Here is a 24,592-nt window from a genome sequence, read left to right as displayed (position 1 = left end):
AAATCTTGTCATTTGCAACAATGTGAATGGAACTAGAGGGTATTATGTTAAGCAAAATAAGTTAATTGGAGAAAGATAATTATCACACAATTTCACTTGTATGTGGAATTTAAGAAAACAGAGGGTTGCTAGAGGGGAGGGAGGTGGGAGGTTGGGGTAACAGGGTGATGGGCATTAAGGAGGGCACGTGATGTAATGAACACTAGGTGTTGTATACAACTGATGAATCGCTGAACTCTACCTCTGAAACTAATAATATACTATATGTTAATTAATTTAATTTAAATAAAAAATGTGCATATGAGATAAAGAAATGATACATTCATTGTTAATGAGAATCTCAGAATCTAAAGCCACAAAATTTGTGGGCACAGGTTGAACACTTAAAAGACATTAGAGCACTTACCACCTAGCTCTGACTATTGTGTTAGAATAAGTTGATTATGGAATGGATTAAATCAACACTAGGTCACACATCAACCTCAAGAAATTTCTGTGCAATGAAGAACACGGTAAAACACTACATAGTCCCCAACTCAGTGGTATTCTCTCTTAGATATTAATTTGTCTTTGAGAGACCTAAGGCTTACTAAATAAACAAATAAATAATCCTCAAGTCCCCAAAAATTCAACATTCCACCTTCCAATGCAACAGCGTATTTTTGTATCAAAGAATTTTGGTCCTAGAAACTGTAGATATCTACCAAGATAGCAAAATCTTACTCAGACAACCTAGAATTAGAATGGCCATTATAAGGAATGTTCCAACCTGTTAAGATCAATTCATTTAAGAAGTGCACTTGAAAGAAAGAGTTCCCAAATCAAACCTAAAATAAGTATCCCAATCCCAAATGGGATGCCTATTTTAGTTGGTAGGCATAAGGCTTAGGATTTCAAAGTGCCTTTATTGAAAGATTTATTGCAAAAAGCTAAAAAAAAAAAAAAAGAAAAAGAAAAAGAAAGCTACAAAGCAAAAGACAGGACTGATGTGACTCCTACCTCCCCCCCCCCCCCCCCCCCCCCCCCCCCCCCGTTGTCCTTTACCTGAGTACTTACAGTCTGTCACTCCTCTATCTCAATCGCTCTTCCTCTCTGAGGAGACTAGAAGACCACACACAAAGCCTCGAAAAGTTAGTGGCATCACAGATCTCTCCTCATCTGCCTTCAAAGGAATCCCCCAAATGGGCCCCTTAAAGGTCGGACACGACTTCAGGAGGTTCTCCACAAACTGCTACCAGTTATTCCCTTAAACAACCAAAGGGAAACTAACATTAAATTTAATGGAAAATCTTGCTAAATTCTTAGATATTGGAGCTACACTCTTAACTTTACCTCCCAACTCTGAGTCTGCAGATGGGACCCTAGAGACACAGGCAGAAGCCGGTGAACAGTAAGAATGCGTACCACAGTCCCTCTTCTGGATCTCTGCCTACAATTCCCATTTGAGAGAAGGAGGTAAAATTTCACCTGCCCCTTCCTTTCCAAATCCAGACCCACTGGTTATTGAGCCTTTCTCTCTCAGCCTTTCTCAAAATAGGCCAGGCAGAAAAGTAATTGCACCCCATTTATATCTCGGGCCCTACCATTTTCAGTTCTCAGGAGAATTGTCTAAATCTTTATTTAAGTTATTTGGAGACTGGCTCTGGATCTTGGGAGAGTAATACCTTTTGCACCCTCTTTGGGAAGGCTTTGGGTCCATGGGGGTGTTCAGTACTACCAGGAACATTTACCATTTGTCCTGGCTGAAACCTAACAAGATAAGATATTTGAAAAGATTTTTTAAAGTTGCTTTAGGGTCAGAAGTTGGCCAAATTGGTGGCTGATAGAGCCTGATAAGACTTTTGTTTTTAGGTTTTCTCTTTTTTTTTTTTTTTTTTTTTAAGGCCTTCTCTTCTAAGCTAAAATGAAACAATGTACCAAAAAGGAAAGAAAAGCATTCCAAAGACAAAGTCTAAATCTAGAATATAGGAATCTTTTGATTTCCATCTTAAAGACCTTCTGATATAATGAAGCAAATTAAAGATAACATAGTTGGATAGGTAGCCAACCCCTTTGCTTAGGTCACCGCCCAATTCTTTGAGGAATTAAACACAATGGCCTGTGCCTTACAAACTGAGCCTTTACAAGAGCAAAATACAACTCTGGAAGGAACTCAGAGCCCATCTATCTTTTTTTTACTAATCCTCAAAGTTCCCCTTTTCATTTCAAAAAGATTATAGAGATTGTAAGATTTCTGGCTTTAGGAAATAAAAGTCCTTCTTGGGGGAACTTGTATTCTTTCCCCATGTCTTTGAAATGTGATTGTCCTATCTAGTATCCATGAATCTGATAATTCTTATCAGAGGGAATGAAGCAGGAAGGAAGGCTATTTGAAAACTAGGCCTATGAAAAAATTTAAAAGCCTTCCCCACAAATCTCAGTAAAAGTTGAAGTCATCTGAGCAGGTAAACTTAACATATTCCATATGCCAAAAACACAATTTGGATCCAACTTTTTTTTTTTAACTGAATGAGTTTTGCATTATCATACCTGTCTTATGGCTAAGATTTTAAAATAAAATCTATAAGATCTCTATTTGTGTCTCTTTGCTTATGTGTATATATGAATGTTGGAGATGTGTGATATTTTTCTATCTCCAGATGGTATTACCAAAATTAATTTGTAAATGAGCTCTATTTAATTGGCTTAAAAATAAGTGCTTATCAAATAAAGTATACCTAAAACTCTAAAAAATATAGAAACTAACCCAAATGTTTTTCAAACTTATGCAATAATCTAAAGTAATCTTTGGTAAATAAATTCTAGTTAAGTTTCTTTTTTTTTTTTTTTTTGGTTAAAATAAGCATGTTTGGAGTAATCAGCATTAAATATAGACCTACATCTTTTTTATTCTACTTGTGTTTGCTAGTCAAGTAAGTTCATGTTACCTCTGCCACAAAATTTGTCAGCAAGAAAAATAACTTGACATGATGACTAATTTGGTTTACTGTCTTGTGAAATTTTCAAGAGTAGTATAAATGTGTTAAAAACAAGGGATCTAGATAGTGTAAGTGGGATAAGAATTCTTAGTAAAGTTTTTTAGCCATGATTATGTTTTATGGTATGTCTACTTAAATAGTTTTCTAAATCTTTTTTGGTAACTTGAGACTTTAGAGTTCTGCTAAGTTAGTTAAATGATAACTCACTGACTATATAGAGCATTTCCAAATAACATAAATTAGTGAAACATGAATTATTGAGCATAGGTTTACTTGTCTTCAACCTCATACAACAGGAACAAAATATATTTGGGTCTGGTAGTAAACATTTTGTGCCACAACGAAAAATTGTACTATGAGACAGTGTGTTTTCAAAATTCTAAAATGTATTCATAAATTTGACAATCTAAAGAATGTTTATGTAACAAAGTTCATAATTGCATGATTCTTAGTTTTCAATAGAAATTGAGGTTTCTAGGAGGTAAGAATTTTAATTAATAAATATAATTAAAACTACTACAAATAATGGAAACACCTCTGTATACATGAAAATAGGATGTTTTTAGTTAAGCAAAGATATGAGTTACACAGATGCATTTCTGTTAAAGGAAATAAAGTAAATTTGTCATAAGTAAAACTGGCTATGTCAGAGTGGGAAAGAGATAAAGGACAAAATGGCACAAAAGATTGAGAAGAGAGAGAAACAGAGGATTTTACCTTGTATATAATCAATCTGGCTACAATTGAGTTGCTATTATAAGAGTTTTAAAAATAAGTGTTTTTTTAAGATTTTATTTATTTATTCATATGAGACGGGGAGAGGGAGAGAGAGAGGGAGAGAGAGAGAGAGACTCAAGCAGGCTCCATCCAGGGAGCCTGAGGCAGGACTCGATCTGGGGTCTCCAGGATCACACCCCGGGCTGACGGCAGTGCTAAACCACTGAGCCCCCCGGGCTGCCCAGTTTTCTTGGTGTTAAAAAATACTAAGTTTTTTTTTTTACAACTATGTAATACTTTTATATTTTGACTTTAATGTTTTCTATAATCACTTTGGTTAAATACATAATGATTATTGCACAATAATCTGTGATTTTTTTCTCAAGTGTTTTAAGTTTTTATTTAAATTCCAGTTAGTTACCACAGTTAATTAGTTTCAGAGGCACAATTTAATGATTCATCACTTACATACAACACTGATTCACAGAGTCTGATCGAAAGAGGGAAATCGTTAAGAACAGGACAACAGGTGCTAAATGGAGTTGCTCATGCTAAAAACCTAATGTCACAAAACTGACTTAATTACAGTTTCACCTCTCGCAGAAATAGAATAGTCAACCAATCAGGAATTGCCTAATGGGCACTAGTTAGGTAATGTAGTAGTCCCTTCCATCCTTAAAGAAAAGTGGCCTTGACATAACCAATCTGCTTTTTTGTTTGTTTGTTTAATATAACTTCCTTGTTCTGGCTCCCTTCTGCCTGCAAGTCTTTCCTATTGCACAGCCCCTAGGGATCCTTTCTGTCTATTATACTGGCTGCTACCTGATTCACTGATTATTGAATAAGCCAGGAAGATCTTTAAAATTCACTCAGTTGAATTTCATTTGTTTGTTTGTTTATTTAATTACACTTTTTTTAAAAATAAGAAGAAGTGAGACATTCAGAGAGAAAAACTATCTGGCCTCTGGGTACTCACCACTACACCCGCACGACTAAGTAAGAAAGAACAGGGGCCATGCCCTCGTGTGCTTCCTCTGAAAACTAACCCTGGGCAGTGTAGCTAAGCCTTGACCCAGAACTTGGAATTTCCTGTCCTTGATTCCAACTGTCCAGTTATCATGTTGCCTAACAGATGCCCCAAATTTGCCAATGTGAACCAGCACCTATTTCCTTGTGCTCTTGGATTATGCTAATAGACTGGCTTCTGTCTACACAATGCCTTCATCCTCAGCTTGGAAGACTTGAAAGCTGGAGACATTTTGACAGCTGGGGTCTGAAACCATCTGAAGGCTTCCTTGCTCACATTCAATGACGTTGGTTGTCGTGTGGGACCCCAGATGGGATAATTGGCCAGGTCACTTTTATGTGGCCTCTTCATGTGGCTTCTTGGTTCCTTCACATCATAGTGTCTGGTTTCCAAGCACAAACATTCCAGGGGAACCAGGATAAAGCTGTATCACTTTTATGTGCTAGTCTTGGAAGTCAAATTGTGTCACTTTCACTGCACTCCATTGGTCAAGGTGGTCACCAAGACCCAGTCACATTTGAGGGAGGAAAAGGAGCATCATCATTCCATGGTTAGGATGCCAAGATCTCCTGGTAAGGAGAGCATGTGAGATAGAAGATGTAGTAGCCATTGTTGCCACACTGACTCATCCGTAGGGAGTAATTAGTGTATGTGTGTGGGGGTGGGTGAGAGAGATGTTGAAGCAAGATGGGAGGGAAGAGAGAAGCAAGTCTTGCATTTGTCCTGCACATTAACCAATACTGGCACATGTGCATAAAACCCACTGTTGGTTTCCATCTCTAGTATAGAACAAAAGCCTCAAGTATTTATTGAACTATAATTTGCCATTGATGTCAACTTTCGGCTCTTCATTGTCTATTGTTATATTACAAAGCAGATAGGAGGGCTGAGAGTCAGACAGGAAAGTGGTTCTTTGGTGAAAGTCTTTGGAATATACTTGATCTATATGTCCCCACAGGGTGAATGTTGAGGAGATTAGAGATAAAAACAGGTGAACAAAGAGCTTGAAGAGGAAGAAGAAAATGCTAATCACACATTGCTTGCTTCACAGTTTAACTTCAGCCAATCCTTCTAAGAAGTAAGAGTCAGCTTGGGCAGAAGTTTTTACCTTTTCTGTAGAATCATTTAATCAACATCCTGACTTAGAGAACTTCTTTATGCAGAATCAAATAGAAATATATAAACAGAAGTAAATGACAGGTATGTTCTCTAAGACTTGGAATTCCAGGTTGGAACAGAGATGTGAGATAAGGTAGGTAGTTTACCACCATATCACTGCAAGAAAACTATACTAAAATGTAGGTTGTGTGTAATTCTGGGAAGTTATATATTTACATACAGAAATATCAGTTAAGCCTCTTTAGTTGTAGGTGAGAGAAAGATACTTTGACAAATAAAAAATAGATTTATTTGGAATAAGATTGAACATTAAAAAAAAAAATAAGTTGAAAACAAGGATCATCAGGTTAAAGAACTATAGTAGCTCTGGGAAACTGAGTCCCAGGAACCAATGACAGTCTCACCACTGTCAATGTAATTTGAATTAATGAACTCTAACCTTTTACAGTGTTTGGGTCATTAATCATATCGCATAGGAACACCACCTGAATAATGAGCCAGCGTGGGTCACACTAATGTAACTTGGCTAGGACAGAGGTTCTACTTATAGTCCCATGGATCTTATTGAACACAGGAAGACTTGAATGGTTCTGATATGCAACGTTTAGAAACATCTAGAACCTTGATGCTCAAATTTCGATCCATGTACCAGCAGCGTCAGCACTTCTTAGAGCTTGTTAGAAATGTGGAATTTAGATTCTATGTTAGAAATACCGGATTAGAATCTGCACAATAACATTTGAGAAGTACTGAATCAAACCAATGTTTATCGATCTAGGGGGCATTGCAATCACTGTGGAGATTTTCAATATGCAGCTGCTGAAGCTTGCTCTAGACCTACCAAACAGAGCTCCCCGTGGTAGCGCCAGGACGCTGGTGCCAACTGCACAGGTCATCACTGATGAAGACATTGAGGCTCAGGGAGATGACATACCTTCTCTCATCAAACAGACCTAGTTCTGTTTGTTTTCCTGTTATGTAGTTTTTGAGCTGTGTCTCTTAGAGTCTCCTGAGCTTGAAGGAAGAGACTGTTGAGCAGGATGATTCCTGAGAGAACAGTGGAAGCTATAGCATTTGTTCAGACACATCTGATGGGTTCTATGGTGGGCTGGATGCTCACCACTTACACTTGTTGTGCTGAATTAATATATTTATATATTCTGTGTTTTAATATCTGTTTCTTTTTTGACTCTGGAGGATGTAAAAGAATGAGGCTGGAGATGCAAATATTTCCATTTAGACAGTTGATACAGCCACATTAGTCTATGACAAGGATGACAAAAGTAAGGCCATTGTAATGACTAACCATACCATAAGATGCATAACTTCGGATTTTGGTATGGTTAGAAATTAGAAATCTTTTTTTCACTTCTTATTTATAAAGTTGAACATGAAAATGGGATGCTGTGTTAGGTGGGGGAACAGCTGAGGTGGAGAGTTGCTAGTTAGTTTTGAACAAACCAAAATGAATGAGATTTGGACTCTGTAAGGGAAAATGCACAAAGAAGGAGAGATAGAAGAGGAAGGAGATATGGAGACTGCCTGTCACCAAGAGTGTTTTGGACAAAGCAGGCAAGAGCGACTGTGTTTGCCTGGCTAATGACAGTGTGTGAGTGACCAAGCAGCAGAGTACTTGAGGATGGGAGTCTTTATACAAATACCAAATCTAACTCTACCCAATACTACTAATAATTTTATTATTCCCACTACGTTTAGAAGAGATAATCTAAAAATGTTTCTATAATCAAGAAAGCAGAGTTACTTAAATTTGCAATTATCTAGTTAGTGATTTTTATATAATGCATATAGATTGTTCTGAGTTACCAAATTCACACGATCTGAAATAGAACACTGTATGCAGATGTGATTATATAGTAAGCTTTAAACTGCCCTTTAAATGAGATTTAAAAATAAATAAATCAATAAAATGATGTTGCAGCTAGGTGTGGACCATCAGCTTTAAAAACAATTGGTTCAGGATGCCTGGGTGGCTCGGTGATTGTGTCTGCCTTCAGCTCAGGGTGTGATCCTGGAGTCCTGGGGTGGGTCCCACATCAGGTTCCTTTCACGGAGCTTGCTTCTCCCTCTGCTTGTGTCTCTGCCTCTCTCTATGTCTCTCATGAATAAATACATAAAATCTTAAAAGAAAATGGTTTCTTTACATAAATCTACCTCTTATTTCTCACAAATCAATTTGAAACAAGGAAGCCATTATTACCCACATAACCCTACAAGCTGGAGTGAAAGGTATGTTAAAACAATGCATACTTTTATTCGAGGGTTAGAGGGGACGTCAGCCTCCCTAAGGGCATCTTGAGCTCTGCAAAACATTCTCAGGAGGACAGCTACGCAGCCAACCTCTCTCCCTGGCGAGCTCACCCCCACCGTGGCATCTAGACCGTCCATGTGCCAACACAATATGCAGATCCCCACCTCCAGCCCAGACCTCTCTTGGGAGCAACAGACTGTTACCATGACAGCTTCACTGCAATGGCCCACTGGGATCCAAAAACAAATGTTCCAAATGCTATTCTTCTCTCATCAACCTGTTCTTACATAGTCTTTGTTATCTCAGTAAATGTTTCCGTTATCCAACCAGTTCCTTGAGGCAGACATGTAGAATTTCTTGCTCACCACTCCCTTCGTCTTATCACGCACTTTAAGTGTATCTCCAAGGCTTGCCCATTTTATTTTCAAACTATATGTCTTCTAGGGGAAAAAAAGGATAGATACTCTCAGAACAGTCTTGAATTCAACTTGATTCAACAAACAGAATTTGAAAGACTACAGGGTGCCTGGGTGGCCCAGTCAGTTAAGCATCTTCCTTTGGCTCAGATCATGATCCAGAAGTCCTGGGACTGAGTCCCATCTCTGGCTCCCTGCTCCTTGGGTAGTCTGCTTCTCCCTGTGTCCCTTCCTTGCTCATGCTTTTGCTCTTTCTTTCTCAAATAAAGAAATAAAAATCCTTTACAAAATAAAAGAATGCAGGCATGCCTGGATGGCTCAGCAGTTGAGCATCTGCCTTCGGCTCAGGGCGTGATCCTGGAGTTCTGGAATCAAGTCCCGCATCCGGTTCCCTACAGGGAGCCTGCTTCTCCCTCTGCCTTTCTGTCTCTCTCTCTCTCTCTCTCTCTCTCTCTCTCGTGTGTGTGTGTGTGTGTGTGTGTGTGTGTGTGTGTGATGAATAAATAAAATCTTAAAAAAATACATAATGTCATTTTAATTTTGTATAAAGGATAGAAGAGAAAAGACTATTTTGAGGAAGAACACTCTACCCTGACTGAACAAGACTAACTGGGAAGTCATTGAATTTCTTCTCTGTTTGCCCCAGGGTGTGGGACATGTAATGAAGTGAGGCTGGGCATTAACAATCCTTTTTGTCTTTTGGGTTTGAAACCTCATGAGACAGAAATCTAGTTTTCTATTTTACAAATAAAAGTGGAAGATGTGCAGAGAGTGGGGCATGTTGTGCAAGAGCTAATCGGAGGAGATGAGCATGTACCTGGAGGCTGCTGACAGCCCAGATCACCATGAAAAGTAACTTCTTAAAGGTCTATAGGAAGTTGCTCCTAAGGCTCTGCACCAAGCTCTTGAACCTCACATCACTCCGTTCAGGAGCTGCATATGCACTCTCGGGAAGCATCCACCTGCAAGATAACATTGCAGGTGAACATGCACCTTATCCTACCATGCACACCGGACACTAGCTGGTGGCGTTTCAAGACTCTGAGAAATAAACATTGAACAAGGATATTGTACATCTTTTAAAAAATCTAATCTAAGTTGTATATCAGCTTCCTTATAATTAATAATCAGAGAAGAATTATTCTTCCACTTTAAATGATTACTTATGCTTGTAGAAAAAAGAAATTTTTGTGGGGAGTGTGTGCTACATACTCTGAAGCTCTACCTTCCAGTTCAAAGGGAATACTATCCCCTGGTAACAGCCCCTCACTTTGCAGATTCGACACCTCCAAGAATATCCATAGACTTCTTTGCTCTGCTTCAGCAAAACTGGGAAGTGGCCGTGGGTCTTCTGTGTTTCCTGTGTGCCAGGGCGCTGTAGAGGCCATGCTGTGTGCTTTCCTCACTGCATGCCATTCTGCAATTTCAGATCCTGTAGGATATTTCTCTAGGGTTGTGCCAGGGTGGGCTAGGGATAGGGTGCAGGGAGCAGCTGGGTTTGTAGAAAGATGGATGTCTGGGGTCAAAAGTCCTGATAAAATGTCCCAGGGCAGGCTTCCGATCAAAGAGAAGAAAAGCTGAAGCCATGATCAATCTCTCTTCTCCTGCAGGCCCATGTCCCTCATCCAGGCCAGAGGCCAGGAAAGGCTCTACCTCTGGGGAGGTAGGCATAGGGGAGTCCTGGCCAGGGGGCTGGACTCAAGTTCAGGGCAACCTTCCAGCTGTCCCTGAAGGGAGGTATGAAAGAGGGATAGGGCCAAATAGTAGCTTGGGCAGGAAATAGTGTCAAGATTTCCTTTTTAGTATTGGGAAGCAAAGGTCCAGAAAGGCTGGGTTTGCTTTGGTCACAGATAGATCCTGGAATCCAGGCTGCTGATATTCCTGAAAACTCTATCTCCTACATCAGGAACTGCTCATAGACCATGGCCTGCCTCCCTCCAGGATGATCACCTCACCCTCCTCTATGTCATTATACATTTCAAAGTATATTTTCATCAGTTTTTAAGTGGGAAGGCAACACCTGCCTTCCTGCTCCTCCCTGACTCTCTTTCAATTACTTTCAAGAAGCAAAGACAGAATGTTCATGGCTATGAAAGACTGAGATTTGGCTTGCCTGACTTGAATAGTCTTGGTAACATCAGAACTGCTTAGAGCCTAGGTTTCTTTATTATTTAAATTAAATATAATATTCTTCTGGCAACCCTGGAGTTCTGAGGATCAAATAAACTAAAAAAAAAAAAATGGTCATACTGTTAAAAGTAGTATTTGAATTTACATTTGCATCAATTTCTTTTAGAGGAAGTGGTGGTTGTAGCTGATGTGAGCGCTATGCGGGGGCTCAGAGATTTGAGCCCAGCAATGCTACTTACCAGCTGATTTGGACTTTAGATTCTTTATCTTAAAAATGTATAGGTCAAGATGGCCAACAGACACATGAAAAGATGTTCAACATGATTCATCATTAGGAAAATACAAATCAAAACTACAATGAGATATCACCTCACACCTGTCAGAATGGCTAAAATCAACACCATGAGAAACAACAGGTGTTGATGAGGCTTCAGAGAAAGGGGAGCCTCTTAACAACAGGTGGGACTGAAAACTGGTACGTTTTTCTCTGGAAAACAGTATGGAGTTTCCTCAGAAAGTTAGAAATAGAACTACCTTATGATCCAGCAACTACTAGGTATTTATCCCCAAAATACAAAAATACTAATTTGAAGGGTTACATGGACCCTGATATTTTCGCAGCATCATCTTCAATCGCCAAATTATGGAAAGAGCCCAAATGTCCATTGACTGATGAATGGAAATGGAATATGACTCAGCCATAAAAAGAATGTAAACTTGCCATTTGCAATGACTTGGCGAGAGCTAGAGAGTATTATGCTAAGAGAAATAAATCCATCAGAAAAAGACCAAAACTATATGATTTCACTCATGTGAAATTTAAGAAATAAAACCAATAAAAATGTGGGAGAAAGAGGTTTCCACCTCTTCCACCAAGAAACAGACTCTTAACTATAAAGAACAAACTGATGGTTACTGGAGAGGAGGTAGAGGAGAGGAGTGGATTAAATAGGTGATGGGTATTGAGCAGGACCTTTATTGTGATGAGCACCAGGTGTAGTATGGGAGCGTCGAATCACTATATCCTACACTTGAAACTAATATTACACTCTGTTAACTAACCGGAATTTAAATAAAACTTTTAAAAATGGGTAGATCACAAACAGCTCCTGCAGTGTCCATTCAGGCATTATTTCTCTTATTCACTAAGCATATGTTGAGCATGGATTCTGTACCAGCTACTGTTCTAGGCACTGGGGCTCAGCATTGAGTGCTTAAAGCCACTGACCTTATGTCATTTATTTTCAGTGGGGAGGAGACAGATAGTAAATACATAAGTGTACTGGTCTCCTTGGGATGCCATAACAAAATACTATGGAGGGGCAGCCTGGGTGGCTCAGTGGTTTAAACACCTGCCTTCGGGCCAGGGCGTGATCCTGAGGTCCTGGGATCGAGTCCCATGTCAGGCTCCCTGCATGGAGCTTGCTTCTCCCTCTGCCTGTGTCTCTGCCTCTCTGTCTGTCTGTCTCTCTCTCTCTCCCATGAATAAATAAATAATCTTAAAAAAATACTATGGAGTGGGAGGCTTAAACAGCAGACATTTACTTCTCACAGATCTGGAGATTAGAAGTCTAAGCTCCTGGCAAGAGCTCTCTTCTTAGCTTATAGACAGCTACTTTCTCACTATGTCCTCACCAAGGCCTTTACTTGGTGCATGTGTGCAGGGAAAGGGAGAGATCCCTGTCTCTCTTACTTTTCTTATAAATCCATCAATCCTATTGATTAGGATCCCATGCTTATGACGACCTCATTTAACCTTAAATGCACTGAAAAACCTTATTTCCAACTGTAGACTATTAGAGCTTCAATCTATGAATGTTGAAGGGACACAATTCAGTTTATAGTAGTAAGCAATTCAGTGAATAAAATAATTTGAGATAATGACAAGTGTTATAAAAATTACCAAAAAAATATATAAAGCAAGTGAGAGAATATGAAGCACCTTCTAAGTGCCATTATTTAATAGGGCATATCTCAGTCAAAGTCCAACTGGTGGGTCAGCCTTGCAATAACAGGGAAGAGGACTCCAGGCAGAGGAACAGCAAGTCCAGGTTCCTGAGACTGGACACAGCTTGGCAAGTACAAACGCATCAAGAGGGTCAGAACAGCTAAAACGGAGTGAGGGAGTTAGGAGGTGGGTCAAGAGCAGGTCATAGAGAATCCCACGCTGTATTCTATGGGGAATGCCTTTGAAGCTTATAAGTAGTGAAGTGCTATGACCTGACCTATACTTTACAAAGATCATTCTACCATTGAGTGATATATTTTTTTTTTCTTCTGGAGGAGGAGAAGAGGGGTGGCAAAGGTTGATGGGGCCAAGGTCTCATCTAGGTCAGAGATAATGGTTGATCAGCTTGAGTTGGTGGTAGTAAAGATGGAGGGGAAATGGATGGATTCGTGACGGACTGTAGAAAAACTGTGAAGAAAATCTGTAATGAACTAAATGTGGGATATGAAATAAAATGAAGAATCAAGTCTGACTCAGAATTTTGGTCTTAGATGCTTCTAGCCCTTTCTGGCTCAGTTCTTTTAGAGAGATGAGGAAGAGCAGGGAAGGATAGATTTCGTGGGGTCAGTTCTGTTTGGGTACGTTCAGTTTTATACGTCTGCCACATATATACCTGGAGATAAAGAGGTCATAAGTCCTGTCTGCTACCTCTTTCCTGTCCACAAACTCCTTCTCACCCAGCGCCTTCCTACAGGCCACCTCTACTAGCACCATCATGCCAACTGTGATCCTACCTTTGCCCTCCATGACTGCCATCCCAACAACCCAGAACCCCACCCCCTGCCCTCCAAGCCATCTCATATCAATACTGCCTCTCCCTTTCTCCCACTGCTTTCATAAGATGATCCACTTCTTACCACCTCCCCTCTATCAATGTCATAACCTCAAACATGACTTCTTTCCACTATGATCTCCATCTTACCAATCCTGTAAGCCCTCTACTACCTACACTCATATCAACCTGCCTGCCATGTCGTCTCCTCCACAACACCAAGATGCTAAATCAGATTCCAACCCCCTTATTCCATACCTTCATTACTCCAACTCTAAAGGCCACCTTTTCCCCTAAATGGCCTTCATTACACAAATTCTACATGCCACAGATTATCATCCCACCACTCCATCACATCAATTCTGACTCCCACCCCTCCCATGACTTCCAACACATCAGAAATCCCCCATTTCTTTTTTAAAAATATTTATTTATTTATTCATGAAAGACACAGAGGGGGAGAGAGAGGCAGAGACACAGGCAGAGGGAGAAGCAGGCTCCATGCAGGGAGCCCAATGGGGGACTTGATCCCTGGATCCTGGGGTCACGCTCTGGGACAAAGATAGGCACCAAACTGCTGAGCCACCCAGGGATCCCCAGCAATCCCCCATCTCTTATGGAGTCCACCTCTATCATACCCACTCTGATTCACACCTCCTAATCCATGTTTAGAATGATAGCAGTGGTATAATGCAGGAGTAGAGAAATGGTGTTTGTGGGATGGAGGACAGGAGGAGAAGCAATGGGCAACAGTGCTGTTATTATGGAGCTGGTGGAGGGGATGAGGTAGTAGGTGGTTTGGTTGGATTTATAGAAGAGAGTAGATGAATGTCAGTGTTGGTATGATGGGAGTGGTAGAAGGGTGAGATTAGTACATGGATGTGGAGCACCTGGCTGGCCCAGGTGGTAGAGCATGTGACTTTTGATCACAGGGTCATAAGTTCAAGCCCCACACTGGGTGTAGAGATGACTTTACAAAAATCCAGTATGTTGGATATTGGAAGGAAGAGGAAAGGAAGTGGTTTAATATGATAGAGGAGGTAGAGATGAGATGATTGGACCTAGATTTGGTGATGGAGGTAGAGGGTAAGAAATGAAAGCCTGGTTTGGTGTGATGGATGTGGTAGAAAGAAGGAGAGGGGATACAAGATTGGTATCATCATGTACCTCTAGATAGAATTTCTATGTATGATCCTCCCCCCCCCCCCCCGCCCCAGGGAGGAGGTAGGAGTCAGGGTTGCTGTGATAATGGAGGTAGAGGAAAGGAGGTGAGAATCTGGTTAGGCATGATGGCCATGGTAGAGGGGAAGAAATAGGAAGCAGGCTGCTATGATGGAGGTTGTGGAGGGGAGAAGATGTGAATCAGTTTTGTGTGGTGGATTCGGTGGAGATGAGGCAGTAGGAGGTAGCTTTGGAATATTGGAGGTGGAGGAAAAGAGAATGTAGAGATGTGGTGGTGTGGTAATGGTCATGCAGAAGAGGTAGTGGGAATTAGTCTTGGTCTGATGGAGGGAAGCATATGAAATTAAGAGTTGAGTGCTTCCAGTGATGAAGGTGCAGCAATGAGAGGTGTGTTGGTAGGACGGAAGTGGTGGAGGGGAGGAGGGGAGTATTCATGGATGGTGCTACTCAAGGGAAGGAAATGGGAGTCTAAGTTGGTGTGATGGCACTGCTGGGATGAAGGCAGGAAGCTGTGGTATTGTGATTGCAGTTATGAAGGGGAAGATGTGAATACAGGGTTGTAATAGATGTAGTGAGAGGTGGGCTGGCCTGTTAAAGGTGGTGAAGTGGCAGAGGTGAGGGAGTAGTTGGCATGATGGAGGTGTTGCATGGAAAGAGGTCAGAATCATGGTAGATGGAGGTGTTGGAGGGGAGGAGGTGATTTTGATGTGATGGTTTGGAGGAACAGAGGAGATGGTGGGTCAGTTGGTGGTGATAGTGGGAGAGATTGGATATGGGAGATGGGGCTGTGTTGATGGCGGTTTTGGAAGTGAGGCAGTGTTTGTCAGGGTCGGGGTGATTGAGGTGGTTGAGACGTGGAGACATGGAGACGTGGAGATGGAAGCCTTGTGTGTTTGGAGGTGGTGAAAAGAAAGGGCGGGAGGCAGTGTCGGGGTGACGGAGGTAATGGAGAAGGAAAGTTTGAGTCTTCAGGTGACAAATTCCCTTCTTTTCTTAAAACTCCACTTTGATTTTACTGGCTTGTTTCTAAAGCTATGCACATTATTCTTTAAAATTATATTCTCTCATAGATAATTTTGTATTTTATATCTGCCTGCTACAATCTTAACCACCTAATTTCTTTCCCCAGGAAAATCACACTACACGGGGAGTTAATAGATGTAGGTCTTAGGGCTGATTTGATCACAGATACCAATTGAGATATAATCGGAAGAATTAGATCTATCTCTACCAACCACACTAAACATCATGTGATATCCTTAAAATAATTTAGAATAGAATCATACTAATAACATCATGAACTGTCACACCCCACACTTAGCACATCGTAGCTTAAAAATCATTTTCCCCTGCATCATTATACTTTTGGAATTATAACAACCAGTGTCAGGTTGTCATCTTGGAGTTAGTTCCATGACATCAAACTAAAGTCCCATAAATTTTGTTCTTAGGTTTGTAGCTGTACCTGCAACATTTTATCTGTTCTTAAAGCATGAAGAAGAGCAGACAGGAGCAAAAATGTCAACTGCTTTAGTAAGAAAAACAAAATCCCTCTCAGAAGCCCATTTACATTTCAGAACCGCATCATATGTTCACACTTAGGGACCAGAGAAGTAGAATTCTAGGAGACGTAAGTAACTGTTCAAGTTGGTAGTTTTATGTACACGTTTTTTTCTTTTTAAATAGCAACGCATGTCTCTCACTTGACTTCCATATACATTCTAGTTTTGTGTTGTTTTTGTTACTTCTCTATACAATTTCTATGGTAATAATTAACATCCCTGGAGTGGAGTTAATGGAGAGGAAGAAGTCTGCTGGCAGTGGAAGGGATAACACTCAGGTAAGGCAAGGGACCGGGCTCCCTCCTGGGAGGTGCTAGAGTCTGAGCTCATGTCAGTGAGCAGTTCTAGTGACTGGGTGCTGATTAAGGGACTAGTCTCCTGGCATTCGGAGAGGGGAGCTCCCCTGTAGTAGCTTGGGCCCATTGGACTCAGATGAGGTCAATAAGCGCAGCCTAAATTCACACACTTGGCTGAGACTCGGCACAGTCCTCCAAGTTTCTGAAGGAAATTGGTCTTTGTTTCACTTGTGGAGGAAAATGCCTCATCAAGGAGAGTGGACGGTCTCTCAGTGATTCTGAAAGGTGATCTTCAGCCTGGCACAGGCTAAATGGGATGAGGATGTCAAGGAAAGAGGAGAACAGTGAGTCCCTCACCTTCTGAAGTTTCCTACTAGTCTTGGTTAGATAGCAGATGTGGCTGGATGAGACTGGAGAAAGCTGTGGAGCAGGGCTGCACAATTTCTCTGACAGCTGCCTGTCTGTGAGATGGACATCCAGGCACTTCCCTCCAGCTGGCCTCATGAAAGGAACACTTCAGGGCCCAGGAGCTTTTATGAAACTGTACCAGGTACAGTCAGGCAATCACCCAGCCATCTGTGAGATGACCTCTGCCCTTCCCTCTTTCTGGGAAGGTGAGAAGTGGGCGTAGGAACTAGAAAAGGAAGAAATAGAACTGGTAATCTGAAGCCCTGGACAGTGCTTTGCAGCATGACACCGGGGAACGATGTAATTGTTGGAAAGATGGCCCCACTCCGGTTACAGCAGACAAGGTTTCCTGTTGATATCTTGTTTTCCTATATTCAGTCTTCACCTCCATCCACCTATCCTAAACATGGCTCTGGAGTCTTCTTAGAAAACCTTCTAACAGTCTGCCCCATGATTTCCCCACTTGGGGACAAGATTAGCTTACTCTGAGCTCTTGTGGAGAGTTACTCTGCTGGAGACCCCAGACTCTCAGTGGATAATTGAAGATAGGGCACTTCTAGGGATTTGGTTGTCTATTGATAGAAATTTAGGCAAGGTGAGTAAAGAACGTCCTGAAACCATTTTACCCCTGTTCAGATCCTTCCTGTCAGTTAGAAGATGAGGAGCAAGTATCAATTTTTCACCTTTGGCTCCCTGCCCACGCAGAGATTCCGGGCACCTCGATGCAGCCAGCATGGGGGCGGGGGGGTAAATTATGCACTAGCAGACTGATGACATTGCAGGTGGGACTGCATGGTCACCCTCCATGGAAACTGCCTTCCTTCCACTCTCCTCTTCACTCATTTCTCACCTGGGACATTTGCCTCTTGTCCTCAGCTTTCTGGAGTTTCCTAGTCTACTGCTACCCAGATTCCTATGGAGGTGGATATGATTAAGATTAGATAAATCTTAACCTGGACAGGTTTTCTCGTGGTCTCTCAGAAAAAAATCAACCAAAGGATACGGGCTCAGAATGTACACTGAGTCACCGTGGAGGGATGCAGGTCTGCACATCTTCCAGGCACTTGTGGCTATGAGAGAGACAACTACTCTTAAGCCTATGAAAGACCACATGACATCATTGAACATTTTGGTAAATTCAGTCTCAAAACAATTTAAACATCTTTTGTGAATCACATCATTTCATGAAATAGCTTTATGAAGGTAAGTTGGGCACGTGGGGTGAGACTGCTTTTTCCTAGAGTGACCCCCTTATTGAATAAAACTCCAAACAAATGCCAAGGAATGGAAGCTCCATCGATGTAAGATGTTCTTTTGTGAAGAGTGAAGGATTTCTGTCCCAGAGACTCAGTCACACCGTGAATGTGCTGCATACAAGTGCACTGGGGGTGGGCCTCGGGCCGGGGAACAAGCAGGCAGGGACTAGTGCTGGCCTGGAGGGGCTGTGCTCCTCTATGGGGGGGGTGGGGGGTCTGGAATTGTTAATGCTTTTATTATGCATTCTTGTAGAGGTTTTAATCTTGAATATCACTAAAATTGCTTTTATCTTCATCCCCATTTTTTTGAGGGTATTATGTGCGTTTCACAAAAAAATTCTCTCCTTTCCATTTTTTTCTCTCCTCGTCTCTCTTTTCTCCTCATCCTTCCTCTCTCCAACACTATCTCTTCTTTCTCCCCCTTCACTCACCTCTCTCCCTTCCACCCTTCCCCTCTTTCCTCCTCCTGTTTCCCCTGCCTTCAGTTTCTGGCTATCCCACTTTCTTGCCCACACTCTACCAATTTCTGTAAACATATAAGAAAGAGGCCATGATGGTTCCTTTTCCTCATGCTACATCTCTGTATTTGAGACAAGTGAGAAAAACTAAAAGCATTTGAAATGCTTCAAGGGTAAGAGAAGGTTAGGGAAGAGTGTCAATGGGTTTATTCTATTAAGACCATTGGGGATTCTCTGTGCTGGCAGATTTATTTCTTTGTGAAATGATAACTGATAATACCTGAAGGGGCAAAAGAGTGCTTTAGATCATGTCCATTACCGACAGCAAACAATATCTCAGGGAGTGTCAGGGAAAGAAACCTCATGGCTGTATCACACACTTTCCAGTTTGCCATTTCATCCTTGTCACTTTTATGCTCATTTGGGGACTAGAAAGGACTATAAGGGCTTATATAAAGTTATTTTTTTCATGCTTTATAACAACACGTGCTGCTGCTGCTGCTGCAGCTACTTTAACCTTCCATACCCTCTGCTCTTGCCAAATTTATGGAATCTCTGGTACTTGACTCTCTAACTGCACCCAAGTCAGCATCATCTTCATGAGGAAATAAGGACTACCCCAGAACTAGCACAAGCTACTGGCTCACTCTCGTTCCCTGCTCATCACAGTTTCAAGACCCCAAAGTCACAACCGGTACATTCAGCATTGATTTCTTTCCCATCAGTTCACTCCACACCATAGTCCACACCCATTAGAGTCAAGTTCCAGTAGTCTGCAGTTCACTGAAGGGACACAGAGGCACAGGGAAGTCACATGATGAAATGTTAACCCAAAGAAGTCCCCAGATTGATGCGGATGTTATGGAGTTATGTGGTCCAGTAAACAACTGGCTTAAACACAGATTATTACTGAATCTGAGAATTGCAATTTTACACACCATAGGATCTTAATCACAAAACTCTTCAAGTTTTAAGGCAAAGAAGAAAAAACAAGTAAGCAAACAGACCAAAACCTCACCACAAGTTTCTCCCACAGATATTGTGGCAGAGAAGCCTTTTTGTTAATGCTCCATGAACCTTGCCCAGCATCTGTGGCCCCCATCCACTGCCACCATTGCTGCATGCTGCACCCCAGCCACCACCACTGTTGTACACCATGCACTAGTGGCCACCATGCTTGGGGGATTGGGCCTAGGACCTGCAGCTAGGCATGAACATTGTTAACACTCCCACTCTGCTCCCTGGCCCTCCTACAATCATACCACCTTAGAGCCAGCTCGCCTGGGTCTCACTAATACCACAGAAAGCAAGTACAGCCCACAATAGGCAGAAAATTAGTGCAGACATCCAGACTGAAATAAAAAGTGACTCATACACAATAGCAGGATGCAAGCCACACATGTAGGAAACTTCTCTGAAGTGCTAGGTTCTGGTGAACAGGGGACACTGGCTTTCTTCATAAAGCCAGAAGACATGGCTGATTTTGATAACACACATGAAAAGACACTGAGAAATAGACCAAACGAGCAGACAGAGGAATATATGTCAAATAAAGGAATAGGACAAAATCACAACAGGAGATCTAAATGAAACAGAAATAAGTAAAACACCTGACAGAGAATTTAAAGTAATTATTATAAAGATACTCACTGGATTTCAGAAAAGGGTGGAGGACATCAGTGAGGCCTTTGGCAAAGAGATAAAAAATAACATGTCAGAGATAAAGAACTCAATAAACAAAACTACAAATACAATAGAAGGAATAAATAGTAGTCTACTGGAAGCAGGCATGTATAAGTGACCTGGAGGAAAAGCAATCCAGCTGAACAGATAAGAGACAAATACTGTGTAAGGAGAATAAGCATAGAGAAAGTGACATCATCAAATGTAATAACATTCATATTATAGGGATCTCAGAAGCACTATAGAGAGAAAGAGGGACAGAAAATGTATTTGGTAAGATAATAGCTGAAAACTTCCCCGATGGGGGAAGGTAAATGAATTCAGATCCAGAATGTACAGAGGTCCTCCAATAAATTCAACCCAAGGAGGTCCACACCTAGACACATGGTAATTAAAATGGCAAAAAATAATGAAAAGAAAAAATTTTAAATGTTGCAAGAAGAAAAGAAGACAGTTATATACAAAGGACACCTCATAAGGCTATCAGCTGATATTTTCAACAGAAACGTTACATGTCAGAAGACAGTGGCACAATATATTCAAAGTCCTGAAAGGGAAAATCTCCAGCCAAGAATACTCTACAACCGAGGCTATCATTCAGAACAGAAGGAGAGATAAGGAGATTCCCAGACAGAAGTTAAAGGAATTCATGACACTAAACCAGCAATATGAGAAATGTTAAGGGGAACTCTGCGGCAGAGTGGGGGGAAAAACAGAAATAAGAGAAAGAAAAATAGGAAGCACAGAAGCAAAAATAGCTAACTAACTAAGCATACCTGGAAAAATCAGTCAAAAGAAGCACAAAATAACATGATGTAAAATATGATACCTAAATCAGAAACATTGGGGGGGAGGGGAGAGGTTCACAATTAAGTGACCGTTGGCTTAGTACAGACTGCTGTATGCAGATATTACATATAAACCAAATGGTAACTACCAATTAAAAAACAGTCATAGAGGGACTCCCGGGTGGCTCAGCAGGTGAATGTCTGCCCTCGGTCCAGGGTGTGATCCCGGGGTCCTGGGATCGAGTCCTACATTGGGCTCCCTGCAGGGAGCCTGCTTCTCTCTCTGCCTGTGTCTCTGCCTCTGTCTCTGTGTCTCTCATGAATACATAAATAAAATCTTTGGGAAAAAAACAGTAATAGATATGCAAAAAATAAAGAGCATAGGACGAATTCAAATATTTCACTAAAGAAAGCTAACTAATAATGAAAGAAGAAAGCAAGAGAAGGAACAGAGAGGAACTACAAAAAGCAACCTAAAGAATTGGGAGAGGAAAGCAAAATTAAACTTTTGAGATTACACCAAAATAAAAAGCTTCTACACAGTGAAGGAAATAATCAACCAAACTAAAAGACAACCTGCTGAAGGGGAGAAGATATTTGCAAATTGCAGACCTGATAAAGGAAGGGTTAGTATCCAAAACATATAAAGAACCTAAACAGCTTAACATTCCATAAAAATAATCCAATTTAAAAAATGGGCAGAAGACATGAACAGATGTTTCTCCATAAAGATATCCACAGACAGACACATAAAAAGATGTTCAACTTCACTCATCATCTAGAAAATGCAAATCAAAAATACAGTGAGATACCACCTCACACTTGTCAGATAGATCAAAATCAAAGCACAAGGAATAGCAAATGTTATAGAGGATATGGAGAAATAGGAACTCTCGTGCACTATTGGTGGGAATACAAACTGGTACAGCCACTGTGGAGAACAGTATGGAGCTTCCTCAAAAAGTTAAAAATGGAACAACCGTATGATCTAGTAATCATACTACTGGATATTCACACAAAAAATGCAAACATGCTAATTCTAAGTGATATATGCATTCTTACGTTTATAGCAGCATTATTTACAATAGCTAAGCTATGGAAGCAGCCCAGGGGTTTGTCAATAGATAAATGGATAAAGAACGAGTGATATATATATATCAATGGAATATTATTCAGCCATAAAGTGAATGAAATCTTGCCATTTGCAACATCATAGATTGAGCTGGAGACTATGACATTCATCAAAATAAGCCAGTAAGAGGAAGACAAATACCATAGGATTTCACTCACATGTGGAATTTAGCAAACAAAGCAAAGAACAAAGGGGAAAAAAGGAGAGATGGACGAACCAAGAACCAGACAATTATAGAGAACAAACTGGTGGTTACCAAAGGGGAAGGGGTGGGGGGGATGTGGTAAATAGGTGGTGAGGGGCACCCCTGGTGGCTCAGCGGTTTAGTGCATCCTTCAGCCCAGGGCCTGATCCTGGAGACCCGGATGGAGTCCCACATCAGGCTCCCTGCATGGAGCCTGCTTCTCCCTCTGCTTGTGTCTGTGCCTCCCTCTGTGTGTGTGTGTGTGTGTGTGTGTGTGTGTGTGTGTGTCTCATTAATAAATAAATAAAATAATAAATAAATAAATAAATAAATAAATAAATAAATAAATAAAATTTAAGGATTGCTCTTGTCATAATGAGTGCTGAGTGACGTATAGAGTCTTTGAATACACGGAACACCTGATACTAATATTGCAATCTATGTTAACTATATTAAAGTTAAAAACTAAAATATATGAAAGAGGTTGCAGGGAGGGTAGAATGAGAGGACATGCACACAAACATACACCTCCTTGGAAGAACTAGAAAGAAATGTTAGCTGAACTAGGAATTGCACTTATCCTCATCACTCTCATGGAAGAGCCCCTGTGGAACATTGGAATGTTCCAGTTGGCCATAGCCTGCAGGGTCACGCACACCATGAAGAAAGTGTCTCAGGATGTGACTCCATTTTTGGCTGCTGCTGTAATTTTGTTTTTTACCTCAGGATAACTCTTCTTCAAGGACCAGTGGAAGATCCGTGGACAACGGCCTCCTGTACCAGTTGCCGCAAATGCCCAGTGCTCTCTCTGCTGCGGGTCAACTTAGTTATGGAAACAAACAAACAAAAACAAACATTAGAAAGTGAATCAAATTGAAAGCTCAAGTATGTAAATGAGGAAAAAGGACTTTTTCAGCTGAGAGAGCTGTGGCTTTTACCCTATACCTGCCTCTATTTAATGAATTTTCCTTTGGGTCCTTTTCCAAGACGCCATTCCAGGCCATGAAAGTGGCTATACTTTTAAAATCTGATTCTTTGAGACGAGATGTTGTAATGCTGCCAACGCAATGACACCAGGCCACGTACTGCTGCTCTAGCATGCCTCGGGCCTTGTACCTTCAGGCCTTCACCTTCAAGTTTTACTGCCTCTGTATTGCCTTACCCTGAACCCCCACCCTTTTCACCTACCAAAGTGTAACCATTCCTTGACTTCCGAGGTCATCCCGTCTCCCCTAAAAATTGTCCCTGACTATCCCTCACCTAGATGCCAAAGAATATTGCTTGCTTTGTGCCATACCACAGCATCCTCAACTGCCTCAAATGGAAGGCCTCACTCATCATTGTGATTGTAAATTGTGAAATTCTGAGGGGCTGGATGTTTCCCTGTCCATTTCTGCTAATCTTCCCCGGGCTCAGATTCCTGCCTTCCCCACAGTAGGTACTCAATAAATCAATGCAGAGCACCGATTCGGTAGCCACTGTCCCTTATAAGGGCATCTTGTCCTTTCCCACAGAGCTAACACGATGGACGTCTACCAACCTTCGATGCCTGTCAGTCTGTTAGGTTTCACCACGTTGTCTTCTCTGGGAGCTGAGACGGCCACGTCAACAGAATCGCTCTGGCATCTGCTGTTCTGCGCAGTCCTGCTGCGTCTCTAATGCCAGGAGGTTTGTGAAAGCACTAGAGTGGGTTGCACACCAGGCAAGCAGCTTGTGCATCCTATCTTTCTTGCCCGGGAAGAATTATCTTCTAACAGAAAGACCCAAATTGGGTATCTGTACAATTTTTAAATGTTTCTTAACAAGGTTGAGGCCATGTCTATGTCTCTACTCTTTCCTCCTTTTTCTCTTTCTCATCCATTTCTATGCCTCCTTTTCCAGATATCTATTTCTTTTCCTTTTATTAAGTATTTAGTTTTTATGTATTCTTTTAAAATTTTTGATGTTTAATTCTATTTAGTTAACGTATAGTATAATATTAGTTTCAAGTGCACAAGGGACGCAATACTTCCATGCATTGCTGGTGCTCACAAGTGCACTCCTTAATTCCCATCACCTATTAGCCCATCTCTCACCCTTTCTCTCTCTCTTTCCCCTTTGATTGTTGGTTTTATTTCTTAAATCCCACAAATGAGTGAAATCGTTTGGTATTTGTCTTTCTCTTACTGGCTTATTTTGATTAGCATAAAGCTCTTTCTAGACTTTAA

General features: G+C 41.2%; 1 long non-coding RNA gene across 1 annotated transcript in view; it reads right to left on the bottom strand.

Moving 5' to 3' along the window:
• LOC125755041 (uncharacterized) overlaps positions 1 to 24,058 on the bottom strand; it is a 31,506-nt gene extending 7,448 nt beyond the window's left edge. Inside the window, exons 1-3 of the long non-coding RNA XR_007410541.1 lie at positions 23,926 to 24,058; positions 23,107 to 23,207; positions 20,249 to 20,284 (exon numbers count right to left, since the gene is read on the bottom strand). This is a non-coding gene — a long non-coding RNA (uncharacterized LOC125755041). The remainder of the gene's footprint in view (positions 1 to 20,248; positions 20,285 to 23,106; positions 23,208 to 23,925) is intronic.
• Positions 24,059 to 24,592: the final 534 nt, after the last annotated feature.

This window comes from Canis lupus, chromosome 5, assembly GCF_003254725.2.
Source record: "Canis lupus dingo isolate Sandy chromosome 5, ASM325472v2, whole genome shotgun sequence".
In the NCBI taxonomy this organism is placed as follows: domain Eukaryota; kingdom Metazoa; phylum Chordata; class Mammalia; order Carnivora; family Canidae; genus Canis; species Canis lupus.
This window is presented reverse-complemented; position numbering and strand designations above follow the sequence as displayed.